Here is a 15446-nt window from a genome sequence, read left to right as displayed (position 1 = left end):
GTGAAAGAATTTCCATCTGTTGGCCCTGCCCTGCTTGAGCCCCGTGGATGTACTCAGGGTCTGGGTAGGATGTTTTCTAGTTCTTCTCTCTAAGAATTGAACTCAAAATATCACAATTAGTTTTCCTGTTTTTGCCTTCTCTACATATTAATTATAGGTTGAAATAATATATGATTAAGAGTATTTTTACTTTATAATATGGCCCCTAGAAAATTCCAAATTACATAAGTGGCTCACATCATCTTTCTATTGGGATTCTTCAGATATTTAAGCAGTGTCAGTAAGTAGTGGACTTAGAATTAAAATTATGTTTTATTTGATCCAAAATTCTGTTTTTGACTAAGGAAGCCTCACCAGAAAACACTCAGGAAAAAGATATTTTCAATTTCAAAAAACTCCTCAAGCAAACCCTACATGTAATGAAATCAGGATAAGTAACATTTAAATAATTAAACAATGCTCACAGTAGGCTTCAACTACAAAATGCTGTATATCTTTTTAATATAAGATGTATAAGGTACAAATGAAAATCTGTGGAAATTAATCTACTAAAAGTACTAATAAGGAGGAGCCAAGATGGTGGTGTGAGTAGGACAGTGGAAATCTCCTCCCAGAAACATATATATTTTTGAAAATACAACAAATACAACTATTTCTAAAAGGGAGACCAGAAGATACAGGACAACAGCCAGGCTACGTCTACATCCGCAAGAACCCAGAGCCTCACGAACGGGGTAAAATACAAGCCGCGGCCTGGCAGGACCTGAGTACCACCCTTATCCCAGCTCCCCAGCAGGAGGAGAAGAGCCAGAGCAGGGAGGAAGAGGCAGCCCAGGACTGCTGAATACCCAGCCCTAGTCATCCACACTGGGAGCACAGACACACAGTGCATGGTGTGCTGGATACTAGGGAAAAGGAACAGTAAAACCTGCGAGCAGGTCCCTACAGCCAGCACCCCTGGGACAAAAGAAAAGCGGGTGCTTTTTGAAAGTCTTAAAGGGACAGGGACCTCACAGCTGGACAGAAGTGTCCCGGCACACTCAGCCCAGCAGCTGGGAATCCCAGGGAACTCCAGGTGCACTAACCCCTGGGGTGGCAGGGCAGCTCTGAGACCCTTCATGGTGATAAACAGCCTCCAACCCGTTTCCCCTTCAGCACGGCCCCACCATAGCAGAGCAGCAGTCTGAAAGCACCACGCCCACAGCAACTGCATGGAGCTTACTCTACAGCAGCTGGGCCAGACTCAGAGACCCTGTCTGCGTGCAACTGCACAGCACAAGCTGTTAGGGGTTGCCATTCTCCCAGGAAAGGAAGGCCAGGAGCAAGTGGAAAGGGACTTGGTTCTCCCAGCTGACACACACACCAACTGCCTATGACTACCTCTATCACCATGAAAAGGCAGAAGAATTTGATCCAGTCCAGAATAAAGCAGACATCCTCCCCTGAAAGGGAATCTGGGGAGATAGATTTAACCAATCTTCTTGAAAAAGAATTCAAAATAAAGGGCATAACCATGCTGATGGACTTACTGAGAAATATGCAAGAGCTAAGGAGGGAGAATACAGAAATAAAACAATCTCTGGAAGGAGTTAAAAGCAGAATGGATGAGATGCAAGAGGGCATTAATGGAATAGAAATCAGAGAAGAGGAACACAGAGAAGCTGATGCAGAGAGAGATAAAAGGATCTCCAGGAATGAAAGAATATTAAAAGAACTGTGTGACCAATTGAAATGGAACAATATCCACATTATAGGGGTACCAGAAGAAGAACAGAGAGAAAAAGGATAGAAAGTGTATTTGAAGAAATAATTGCTGAAAACTTCCCCAAACTGGGAAACTGGGGGAGGAAATAGCCTCTCAGACCACAGAAGCATGCAGAACTCCCAGCACAAGGAACCCAAGGAGGACAACACCAAGACACATAATAATTAAAATGGCAAAGATCAAAGAGAAGGACAGAATATTAAAGGCAGCCAGAGAGAGAAAAAAGTCACCTACAAAGGAAAACCCATCAGGCTATCATCAGACTTCTCAACAGAAACCTTACAGGCGAGAAGAGAATGGCATGATATATCTAATGCAATGAAACAGAAGGGCCTTGAATCAAGGATACTGTATACAGCACGATTATCATTTAAATATGAAGGAGGGATTAAACAATTCTCAGACAAGCAAAAGTTGAGGGAATTTGTCACCCACAAACCACCTCTACAGGGTATTTTAGAGGGACTGCTCTCGATGGAAGCACTCCTGAGGATAAACAGATGTCATCAGAGAAAATAAAATCACAGCAAAGAAAGCAGAACAATCAAATACTAACTAAAGCAAAAAACAAAATCAACTACCCACAAAAGCAGTCAAAGGAAACACAAAAGAGCATGAGAAAAAAAACAAAACAAGACACCTAACATACAAAGAATGGAGGAGGAGGAATGAGAAGGGAGAGAAATAAAGAATCATCAGACTATGTTTATAATAGCTCAATAAGTGAGTTAAGTTAGACAGTAAGATAGTAAAGAAGCTAACCTTGAACCTTTGGTAACCACAAACCTAAAGCCTGCAATGGCAATAAGTACATATCTTTCAATAATAACCCTAAATATAAATGGACTGAATGCTCCAATCAAAAGACACAGAGTAATAGAATGGATAAAAAAGCAAGGCCCATCTATATGCTGCTTATAAGAGACTCACCTCAAACCCAAAGACATGCACAGACTAAAAGTCAAGGGATGGAAAAAGATACTTCAGGCAAACAACAAGGAGAAAAAAGCAGGTGTTGCAGTACTAGTATCAGACAAAATAGACTTCAAAACAAAGAAAGTAACAAGAGATAAAGAAGGACATTGTATAATGATCAAGGGGTCAATCCAACAAGAGGATATAACCATTATAAATATATATGTGCCCAATACAAGAGCACCAACATATGTGAAACAAATACTAACAGAATTAAAGGAGGAAATATTATGCAATGCATTTATTTTAGGAGACACACCACTCACTCCAAAGGACAGATCCACCAGACAGAAAATAAGTAAGCACACAGACGCACTGAACAACACACTAGAACAGATGGACCTAATAGACATCTATAGAACTCTACACCTAAAAGCAACAGGATACACATTCTTCTCTAGTGCACATGGAACATTCTCCAAAATAGAGCACATACTAGGCCACAAAAAGAGCCTCGGTAAATTCAAAAGATTGAAATTCTACCAACCAACTTATTAGACCACAAAGGTATAAAAGTAGAACTAAATTGTACAAAGAAAGCAAAAAGGCCCACAAACACATGGAGGCTTAACAACATGCTCCTAAATAATCAGTGGATCAATGACCAAATTAAAATAGAGATCAAGGAATATATGGAAACAAATGACAACAACAACACAAAGCCCCAACTTCTGTGGGACGCAGCGAAAGCAGTTTTAAGAGGAAAGTATATAGCAATCCAGGCATATTTAAAGAAGAAAGAACAATCCCAAATGAATAGTCTAAAGACACAATTATCAAAATTAGAAAAAGAAGAACAAATGAGGTCTAAAGTCAGCAGACGGAGGGATATAGTAAAGATCAGAGAAGAAATAAATAAAATTGAGAAGAATAAAACAATAGAAAAAAATCAATGAAACCAGGAGCTGATTCTTTGAGAAAATAAACAAAACAGATAAGCCTCTAGCCAAACTTATTAAGAGAAAAAGAGAATCTACACACATCAACAAAATCAGAAATGAGAAAGGAAAAATCATGACGGATCCCACAGAAATACAAAAAATTATTAGAGAATACTATGAAAGTCTATATGCTAACAAGCTGGAAAACCTAGAAGAAATGGACAACTTCCTAGAAAAATACAACCTTCCAAGACTGACCAAGGAAGAAACAGAAAATCTAAACAGACCAATTACCAGCAAAGAAATTGAATCTGTAATAAAAAAACTACCCAAGAACAAAACCCCTGGGCCAGATGGATTCACCACTGAATTCTATCAGACATATAGAGACATACCCAGGGACACCACACCCCTTTCTAGCATCAACATTTGACTGAGCTGCCCCCTTTGCCTGAGTGCTTGGTACCCCTCTCCTGGACCATCCGAGTTGTGTCTGTCTTGTGACATCTCAAGCTGGAAGCTTTCCCCAAAACTACTCTGAGCTCTGTCTTCTCTGAACTCGATCCACCACGTGGGGTGGGATTTTCATATTCCCAGTTGTGAGATCAGACTGCCTATCACTTACTCTATGACCTTGAGCAAGTTCCTGACACCTTCTGAGGGATGATAATAATAATACTCAGCTCACAGAGTTGCTGCAAGAGTTAATTGAGATGATTTGTGGAAAATTCTTAGCCTAGAGCCAGGCACCAATACTTACAAACACATTAATAATGCCAGCTACAATTATACTTCTGTATTGCTTGACATTTTTTACCAGGAGACTGTATTTATTCAAAATATATCATATCCAGGAATGAGAGTGTGGTTTTATCCAAGGGAGAAGCCAGGTAACATGCAGGCCATTAATGGTACCTCAGGGAGAGAACAGGCAGTGGGATCCTCAGTGATGTGTCACAAAGGCATCCGTTGTCCCACATAGATGTGTCACCTGAACTGCTGGCAGGAACTTCTCTGGTCCCTTGGTCCCCAGCATGATGCTGAGAGATGACTGAGCTCAGGGGCTCACTGGAAATGGCTCAATATTTATTCTCTCCCAGGGATAGCACTTGAACTCATTAATCCAAGAACGCTAAACAAATGCACACACTCTCGGTGCCATTAGACTTGAGGAACTTGAAGTAGCATGTGAAAAGTGAGGCTCATTCTTTGATGCAGGAATGTTGGCTAAGATTTTTCAGGAGTTTCTGCCAGCTGCCAGCTTGCTGTTCACCTCCTACCCAAGGTGGAAGGGGGGATGGAAGTAGCCTTTCCCAAGCATCTGCTGTGTGTGTGCCAAGCACTGGGATCCCTACCCCACCTCAAGACAAAGGAATTATTCCTTCTTCTCAAAAGTGAAGGCACTGAGACCTAAAACAGTCTCAGAGGGGGGACTTGCCCTCATCGTACAGCCAGTAAAGAGAGGAGCTGAGATCCACACCCACATCTGGCTGGACTAGCATGTGGTTTCCTCTATGTGCTAGCAGAAAGGGCTCCAGGGATCATGGAAACCCCTCATTTTATACTTGAGGAAACAGGTCTGGGTTAAGGAATTATTTGCCCAAAGTAACTGTAGTGTAATAAATATATTTGGTCTTTGTCCCCAGTTTACGGCACAGAGCTGCTGAAACTCTTGTAATTTCCTGATAGGTGTGCTAGGAACCTCTTTGTCCTACTCTTGGTCCTGGACCCTGGTTCTGGACACAAGAGCTTCCAATAACCTGGCTTTCCAGCATGATAAGACTTAGAAACTTGCAACTTTCAGTGTTAGCCACCCCCGCCCCAATTCTATGGGGAGGGGAGAGAAGCTGGAGGTTGACTTAATAATCCATTGTGCTTACTTGATGAAGCCTCATAAAAATCCCTAAAGTATATTTGGGAAATGTCCAAGTTGGAGGACGCATGGAGGCGCTCCAAGGTGACAGGTATGGACAGGGCCCAGAAGCTCCAGACCCCTTCCCCATACCTTGCCCCATGTAACTTTTCATCTGGCTGCTCATCTGTGTCCTTTATGATAAGCCAGCAAATGTTTTCCTGAGTTTTATGAGTAGTTCTAGCAAACTATTGAACTGAAGAGGGGATCATGGGAATCTCTGATTTATAGACAGTTGGCTAGAAGTACAGGTGGTCTGAACTTGCAATTGGTGTCTGAAGCATGGGACCAAGACCTTAACCCGTGATGTCTGTGCTAACGCCAGGCAGTAAGTATCAAACTGAATTAAACGGTAGTGATGCTGGGGTTCTTGTTCACAGAGTCAAAGACTGAACTTCATAAACACTCAAAGTAGGAGAGCAAATGAGACGCTTTTATTTAGAGATAAAGTAAGAGGAAAGAGCTCCTGGCTTAAGTCGGGAGGGGACAAGAGAGTCCGTGGTTGTGCACTGTCTAGGGGTTTTATAATGTGATAAAGGGCTGGGGCTGTGGACCTGTTAAGTGGTCTTAAAATGTTCATCCTTGAGGAGACATTAAGTCTTTTTTCTTATCAATCTTCCCAATAATTTTGCAAAATTAACATAAGAAATTTATTGCAGATTTCTTTCCTGGGATAATAGCTTTTTTTCTGGGAGCATATCAATCATCAATCAAGACTGCCTGCCCTGCCCTCAAGGTGGGCTGAGTTATTATCTGTCTTTGCTAAAGAATTTAAAGGCAATCTAAGATGGACTCTTTCTTGCTTTTACTATGTTGTTTATGGCTGGGCTTGCTTGCCATTATTAATTGCCCAGGTTGCAAATCACATGATCAGGTCTAAAGGAGGAAAAACAGCACATAGGCCTGGGCCTTTTAGCATGCTAAAGTGATCTTACACATGATTATAAATGATTAGCATGATAAAAACATGGGCTATGCTGAGATACTTTCCTTTCTCTGGGGAATATTAACTGGTATCACTGAAGAATGACTCTAGAGCTTAATGCTTAACCCGGAGTTTTGGTAGGGAGTTTCCTTGCATATTGTTACTCTGCTCTGACTGTAATTATCTTGCCTTGCCTTTTCCGGAGGCCTTCACCCTACTCTGTCTAAACCCATGGTCCCTGTTTCAGTAGGACACCCAGTTGGTGTCCACCAAGAATTGGAGAATTGCTTGAAAAACTCATACATTTGGTGATGGCAGCGTAGAGCGCATAGAAAAACAGTTTTTCTTAGTCACAGAGGATTCAGATCCAGGCTCCACATCCCAGATCAGCGTTCCTCCTCCATGACTTATAGAATGAACCAAATAAATATTATTTTAACAAGTCACCCCTGTCAATCTACTTCTGCCTCCACACTGCAGTCTCTGCTGGGTTTCCATTAGGCTCCAGGACCATGTCATTTTCAAAGAAATTTTGTAAAGCAGCAGCACCATTATTCTGACACAGCCTGATCACCTCTCCCCGCCCAAGCCAGTACAATGACCGATTTTATCCATCGTCCCAGTGTGAAAGGCTGAGATGCAGAATGACGCGGGCTGCCTTTCCTCCCCTTCCTGCATTTAATCCAGTTCTTGGAGATGCCACCACTCTCTCTCCAGAACCAGCTGGCAGCGGTTGTTTGCTTTCCAGGGTTCAGCACTACACATGCAGAGAACTGGATGGATGTGACTTATTCGAAATTCCAGCTGAGCTTCAAAAGTGCGCTTCGTGAACTATTTAAATGTTTTCTGAGCAATATTATTTGTGGCACTGGAGATTCATCACGACATAATGCTCGCCATGAGCAGGGGTGTATATATGTTTGCTCCTGCTTTTATTAAAAATGCACATACCCATGCACATGTATCTGCAAAGATGTCTTCAGTGGCAAGTAACAGAACAACTGATTAATAATGCCTTGAATCTAGCTGGACCAATGGCTTCTATTTGCCTGGGACTGAGGGTTTTTCTAGGACATGAGACTTTCAGGGCTAAAACTGGACAGTCCCAGGACTCAAAATCATGCTAAGCACAGTTTTGAGATTGACAGAGGGTGACGGCCAAGGCCCCCCAGGGCAAGCCCACCACATCTGAATTACATGAAAAGGACTGGCGTGAATTGTACCACAGCCCTTCGGGCAAGATCATGCATGCATAATTTTCAGTTCCTTCTCCATACTTGCTTGTATTTTCCAAAATGTCTGCGGTGATCCGGAATGTGTTCTACAATCCGATAAGCATGTTATTTTAAAACTTTTATCGAGAGGCATATAATCAATAAAGGTGTATGTGTGTTTGTTTTTTTTAAGGTTGAACACATTAGGTCCACTTGTCAGATCAACTGTTTGCCCAGTGGCATTTTCTCTTTCTTTTTCTCCCTGCTTCTTCCTAACAGCTAGTGATCATAGGAGATACCATTTGCTGAGCATTTTACTGTGTATGTCCCAGGCATGTGCTCAGCACTGGATCCACAATAATCCTAGGAAGTAGTATCATCATCATTCCCATTTTAAAGATGAGGAAAATGGGACTCAGAGAAGTTAAACCCCTGGCATGTGGCCCCTTTGAATTAGAGCAGTTCCATGCCAATATTCTTGTTTCTAACCACTCCCTGCCTCTCTTTTATTCCTTTAGCTTTCTTTACTTCTTTCACCTTTCAAAATTTATTGACATTAATCAATCAGGTACTTGGATCAATTCTGTGGTTATAACCCAAGATTTCTCCCCTTCAGCATGATTGACATTGTGGACCAGATAATTCACTAAGGAGGGGGCTGTCCTGTGCATTTCAAGATGTTCAGCAGCGTCCCTGGCCTCTACCTGGTTGATGCCAGTAGCACTCCCCCCAACACCCAGTGGTGACAACCAACTATGGGGTTGCCAGAGGTACCCGGGGAACAAAACTGCCCTTGTTAAGAGCCACTGGTGTAGCCTGATTTCTGTGCTAGATGTGGAAAAGGATTCCAGAGCCTCTCCAGTTGAATGATTGCAGATAGGAACCCATGGGAACAATATGTGCCCTTCTGGCAAGGCCCCCAAGCTCACTGGAGGCAGCTGCTACCTGTTAGGACATTCCAGGGCAGGGCTTGACAAATGCTTTGAGTTATGCCGCTTGTCCTGGAGCTGGATGCTGGCATTGAAATGGGTAACGTGGGTAGCTCTTGGCCAGCAAATGGCAGGCAGGCCCAAGCTGGTCTGTGGGTGGCACTTTCGAACGGTGGCAGCAGATCAGGTTCTTGATGAGGACCCTGCGGAAGGAGGCATAAAGGTCAGTGGACTCAGATCTAAGTCAGTTTCTAGTCCTGGTCCCGCTCCCACTTGCTGTGTGGACTCAGTAGGGTCCTTTAAGAATATGAATGCTTCCCTGGGTCACTTCCTGGGACAGGGTGATGTGTCCAAACTGGCTGCTCCATCCCCAGCTTGCATTCAGAGCCTCTTGACATGCTATTGTATTCGTATTCACCGGTGTTCCCACCCTTAACCTAAATTTCAGCTCAAGAAAGCAGAAAGTGGTGGACATAAATGCTCAATAAACACGTGCAAAATGAAGGCATGCAATGCCCTTGCGCACGCACACACACACACACACACACACACACACACACACACACACACACACTTCCCCCATGGGGAAGCAATTTGAAACTATGTTTCAATGGCTGTAGACACGTCAAGCCCTGTGCACTCAGTGGTTCCACTTCTGAGAATTTATAGCCCCTCATCCCAAATAATCATACATAAAGAAAAAGCCTTATTATGAATCCATATTCATCCTGTAGAGGCTTAAACAGTCTGAAAAACCCACTTAGGTAATCAAGGGCATAATTAAAACAGCCTTGATAAATTGACTTGGTGAAATTCCAGGCAGCAATTGCAAATATTGTTCGCAGTAAGATGAGTTAGTATTTGAAGCACATACACATGAAACTATAGTACATAATGCAAAATTGTACATGCAGCCCAATTACTGAAATTATAGTGAGGAACAGCCTTTCCCATGGTTAGTGGGAGGGAGTATCATGCACAACCCTTCCAGAGGGCAATTTGGAAGTTCCTATTAAAATGCAAGTGTTCATGTCACTTGACCCTGTGATTGCATTTCTAGGGATTTATTTCTAGGAATTTATCCCAGAAATGTATTAGGAAACAACCCAGATGTTTAACAATCTAGGAATAGTTAATCTGTGATCAACATATACAGTGTATATCATAATAACAGAATACTATGCAGTCATTCAAAATGAGATTCGCAGGTACCAATATGGAAAGATGCCCAAGTACATCATTAAGTTAAAAAAAAAGAACACAAATTGCAAAAATGTTTTTGTATTACAATGATGTCATATATGCTAGTATAAGCATAAACATTAAAAAAATTCTGGCTGATTATATGCCAAACCATTCACAATGGTTTTCTCTAAAGGATAGAGGGGGATTTTCTCTACACTGTGAATTTCTGTAATGTCTAACATTTTTTAACATAGCTGATAAAACACGGACCCTGAAACATGAGCTCGCTCATACAAGCAAACAGAAGCTAGGATATGAAGCCTGGAGGGACTCTATCAAGGACTGATTAATACTGATTGATCATTTCTACATCATGGGATAATGGGGACTTTTGGTTTTTCTTCCTTGAAGGGAAAACTTCTATAAGGAGCATGTGTGACCTTCACCAAAGATAGCCAGTCCTACAAACTCTTGGTTTAAAGTGGGGTGGCACTCGGGGTATAGAATGTTCCATCAGTGTAACCTGCTGTTGTGCGGTGTCCTGTTTCCCCAGGATGGATGACATCCAGCTTTGCAGTGACATCATGGACCTGAAGCAGGAGCTTCAGAACTTGGTGGCCATCCCAGGTAACCATTTGGGTCTCCACCTCAGTTAGGCAGCCGCTCAGAGCCTCCAGCTGGCCCGGATGTACCCCTTAGGTCTGGACAACGGAGTCCATCTCCTAATGTGGCCTCATTCTTGCAATACGGTGCTCTTTGATCACGTAGTTCAAATACAACTCCAGTCAGGCAGACCCAGGTTCAAGTCCTTATTCTGGTCACCTCCTTGACCTCAGGCAAGTCACTTTCTTTCCCTGGGCCTTGATTCCCCTCCTCTACGAGTGGAGTAGTCATAGAAATAGTACTACTAGGCATAAATCTCATTGTGATAAAGGGAACAATGCAAGCTATGTACTTAGCTTGATATCTGGTTCAAAGTGAGAGTCCAGTGAATTACCAATTATTACTATTATTATCCTGTTTGGGAACAAACAGAGTATGGTGCTTACAGAGTTTTGACTCTGACTTTGGAGTCAAACCTAGATCCATTGCTTACTAATGACATGACCTTGGGCTAGTTACTTCATTAAAACTCAATTTCTTCATCTGTCAGCTGGGACAGTAGTGGTATCTGCCTCACAAGGTGGTTGCGGGGTTGATGAGGGCAAAACATGTAAGTGCTTAGCACAGTTCCCCTCCTATAGGAAGTGCTTCATTGATTGTTGGTATTCTTATTGTTATCATTAACCAAACCAATTTCTACCCACTCTTCAGGTGGTCGTTTATTGGTGCTTTCTCCTAAGAAAGCCTTCCCTGCCCATTCAGGCTGGGTTAGGTACCCTCTGCAGGGCTCACTCTTATCAACTACTTACCAAATAGTGTTGACTCATTCGGATTCCTCTGTAGACTCCATGCTCCCTGAGGGCAGGAATGAGGGCCTGGTAGGTGCTAAGGGAAGGTTTATTAATGAACACACACAACTCCATCTCAAGAATATTGCTTTGGCCTTAGCAAAGAACAACACAGGCAAGACAAGCACCCCCGCTGGCCTTTACTTGAACATTTTTGCCATTCTACCCTTTCAATAAGTACGTTTCAAGCAGCTGCACTACTACAAGGCCTGAGCTAGGTGCTGGGCATGCAGTGATGAAGGGAATTTATTCCCTATTCTAAGGTGCTCACAGGTGGTAGAAGGCGATGGCCTGGCACACAGTGGGTTCTGGTAAGTGGTGGCTCTTATGGAGCTGCAAATAAAACACAGTATGCTTTAGAACAGGGACACCAGGAACATTTGGGGCTGGATCATTCTGTTTTGGGGGCTGTCCTATGCACTGGGATGTTTAGCAGCCTCTAGAGCACTGGTGGAAATGGGCGGGAGCAGAGGTCTTAGGTTGGCACAGTCACTGGGCTGCATGACTGACCAGGACTGGGATGACGGTGAGGAGAAAAACAAGGCACTTGACAGAAACATAGAAAATCCAGTCATCAGGATAAATAATATTTCAGTGCAATATTTAAAATATCAAAATGCATGCAAAAAAAATCTGCAATGAACAAAATACCCGAAGTTTAAATAAAGACAAGATCAGTATTGATACTTAATGGGCAGAAGCAAGGGATGCTAAAACTGCAGTGTGGGGACAGTTCTAGGGAAGAAGGTGTCCTGCCCAAAATGCCATTGATTGTCCTGCTGAGAAACTGGGTTCCCACAAGGTCATAGGTCCAATCAGCAGCAAAGTCTGGGTCCTTAACACCAGTCACTTTGATTCCTGGAAACCACTCCACCCCAATCACCTTGGTACAGAAAATCAGGTATTTCAAATTTTCTTTCTTCTGTGTTCCTACTTGCCTCTCCCCACCTTGTTGGAAGTCTTTTTGTGTAATCTCTGGGCCAGGTTTCTAGATGGATTTAGCTGAGTTTAGGGTAAAACAATGTTGCTCCCAGCAACACATCAATAAAAGTATTAAGGAAAGACAACACTCGAGAAAATCAAGAGAATCTTGTTTCTCCAGCCAGGGTCAGAAAATAACTCACAGGCTCCCCGATGGTCAGTGTGATCAGAGAGGAGGTGTGGGACTGTCTCTGTCCCAAGGGCTTCTCAAGGACAAGCCCAGATGTCACATGCCACCTCCACTGCCACCACCCCCACCTCAGAACTGGGATGCTGAGACTTGGCTGCAGAGGTCGTGGTACCCACTCCTTGGATATAAAAATAGTGCTTTCCTCCTAGTGTTGTGGGAAAGGATTAACCTAGTGGTTCTCAACTAGGGTTGACTTTGTGCCCCAGGGGATATTAGGCAATGTCAAGGCATTTTTGGTTGTTACAGCTTGGGTGGGGAGCTACTAGTATCTAGTGTGTAGAAGCCAGGGATGCTGCTAACCCTCCCACAGTGCACAGGATGGCCCCCACCACAAAGAACCATCCAGTCTCAAATACCAATAGTGCCAAGGTTGAGAAACCTCAAATAAAGGAAAATGCAAAGCTCATGGGAATACAAATATAACCATAACAACGGCCATCTATGAAACACTTACTGTTTACACACTTATGCTATGAGATTTGCTTTTCCTTCATTACTATTTCTTTCTTTTGTACATGTTTCTGTGAATATTTAATTTGGAGGTCATTATAATAAGAGCAGCTGACTATTCATGAGCCATTACTATGTGCCGGGCAATGAGCCTAGTATTTTACTTGGCTGAAAACTTGCAACAGCCTCACATTATGTGCTGGGAGATCACGTGCTCAAAGAGGCTGAGGAATGTGCCCAGAACCACACTGCTAGGGAGAGGAGGGGGCTGGGGCATCAAAGCACAATTGTCTGATTCTACAGCGAGGACTCACAGTGTGACAGGGGGCCATCAGCCAGAAAGACCATCAGGAGGCCATAGCAGAGATGGTCTGGGCTATGGAGGTGTCCTGGAGGACATGAGAAACAAGTTGGAGGGTTACACTGGCAAGCACGTGGAGATGTTAGGAATCAGATGTGTGATGGGAGCAAGCAGGGGTAAAGCTGGAAAACTGGCAGCTCTCATTGACAAGTGGGTGGGTGATATTGGCAAGCAAAGGAGTCACCTCATCAAGTAAGTGGTGGTACGTACACACAGGTGCATACAGCCTGGATGCAGGAGGGCGGTGCCTGTAGACAATATGCCCCACATTTGCTATCTTTATCAGTGGTCTGAGCAGAGGGGTCTGCCCAAAGTGGGTTTGTTTTGGCCCTCCTCATTTTCTCAATCCTTATTTCCAGCCCTGGCTCTCTTGTTTTCCCTTTGGCATTCTGAACCCCGGGCTGCATCATTACCATTTGCTGAGTGCTTGCCACAGGCCAAGCTCTATGCTAAGCCATTTACTAATATCACGACCTTTAAGCCTCACTGTGTGTATTTTATGGAAGAAGGATCTGAGGCTTGAAGAGGTCAAGTTGCTTCTCCAAGTTCACCAAGCGAATAAAATGGTAGAGCTAGGATTCCAGCCCTGACCCCTCAGACTCGAGGACTTTCAACAGTTCCACTCAACTGTTTCTTTGTTGTTGTTTTTTCCTTCCCAGAAAAAGAAAAAATGAAGCCACAGAAGCAGAGAGAGGATGAGCTAATCCAGAAGATCCACAGACTGGTGCAGAAGAGAGACTTCCTGGTAGACGATGCAGAGGTGGAATGGTTAAGGTGAGTAGGCTGTGTGTCCCCGCAATTTTGCCTCTGGTGACCCTAGGCAGAGCTCAGGTGACTTGTTTTCTGACACCTGCCATGTACCTTATGGAAGCACCGGTATCTAGAGTGACTTAAAGGTACAGGATCAGATGTTTCCCAGCTCAGTGAACCAGCAGAGGCTGAGTCATGTAATGGCCTGCTTTCTGCCCTGGGGTCTCTCCCTAGCCCCAGGAAGACATTTACTCCATCATTGATATGTGTCTCTGCTTCAGAGCGGGATCATACAGCACAATGGATGCACATACTATGCAACAATATATGCACACCACCCATACCTAACACACAACCCACATGTGCTACTCACACATAGCACACAACAGCATACGTGCACCATCCACAAAGCCTGATGCATGGTCCCAGGCACTTAGCTGCTTGCCTGATTTCATAGGTTCCTTGATGCTTTCCTTGCTTACCTCTTATCTTTGTACGTCTGTCTTCACAGGGAGCAAGAAGAAGACAAGGAAATGGCTGATTTCCTGAGAATCAAGTTAAAACCTCTAGATAAAGTAACCAAATTTCCAGCCAGTGAGTGCATACATTATTCCTTCTCTTCCTCCAATTCAAGAGAAAAAGAAATTTAAAAGAGATCTGGGAGCCAGAGAGGGCACAAAAAATGCTTTCTAGAGGTTAAACGTGGGCACTGATGGCAGCTGGCAAGGCCAGCCTTATGGGTGTATGACTTGTGCAACTGCCCCGGGGCCCCCTGCCTAGAAGGGCACTGTGTTTGCTTTGATGCTGTGCTTTTGATATCTTGAAATTCTTACTAATTTTGGAAAAAGGGGCCTCATATTTTCATTTTGCACTGGATTCTGCAAACTGTGTAGCTGATCCTGGCAGCAACTGTCACTTTCTAACCACAGGTTTGGTGTATTTCATAGAAGTAGCTGATTGGCCCCTGAGGCAAGAAGGTGGGGGCTAAGGCTCAGGGAGCTCTGGCCTCTGGTGGAGCTGGGGTCTCTGGGGGACTCTAATTCTCCAGAATTATGCTTTTCAGAATATTAGCCTTACAAGGTACTCAGAGCAAAAAGGGTTCCAGGTGAAATAAGGGTTCCATTAGAAAATGCTGCATATTTGACCCTCTATTTAGGAGGGTCCCTCTATTAGGAGGGACTCTATTTGGAAGGTCTATTCACATATTAAAGTGATAACAGGGTCTGCTGTCAAGGAACTGTTTTCTCTTTGTTGACCCAGTGAGGCTACTTTCAGTTATAAGAAATGGATACCCAATTCAAACTGGCTGTAGCAAAAAGGGGGATTTGTTGGATGAAGAGCAACAAGAACCAGAGCTTCAGGAACTGGACACTGTTAGAACACCCTTGCTTTCCTTTCATTTCTCATCTCTGCCCCTCTTTGTATGTTGGCTTCATTTTCTCCTATTGCACAAGGCCTTCTTCATGGGGCCAGAGAA

General features: G+C 43.5%; 1 pseudogene; it reads left to right on the top strand.

Annotated features, from left to right (window-relative positions):
• The first annotated feature begins 5562 nt into the window (after positions 1-5562).
• Positions 5563-15182, top strand: LOC118917304 (bMERB domain-containing protein 1-like; annotated as a pseudogene).
• Positions 15183-15446: the final 264 nt, after the last annotated feature.

Source organism: Manis pentadactyla, chromosome 10 (genome assembly GCF_030020395.1).
Source record: "Manis pentadactyla isolate mManPen7 chromosome 10, mManPen7.hap1, whole genome shotgun sequence".
Classification (NCBI taxonomy): Eukaryota; Metazoa; Chordata; class Mammalia; order Pholidota; family Manidae; genus Manis; species Manis pentadactyla.
Note: the sequence above shows the minus strand (reverse complement) of the source record. Positions and strands in the feature narration are given on the sequence as shown.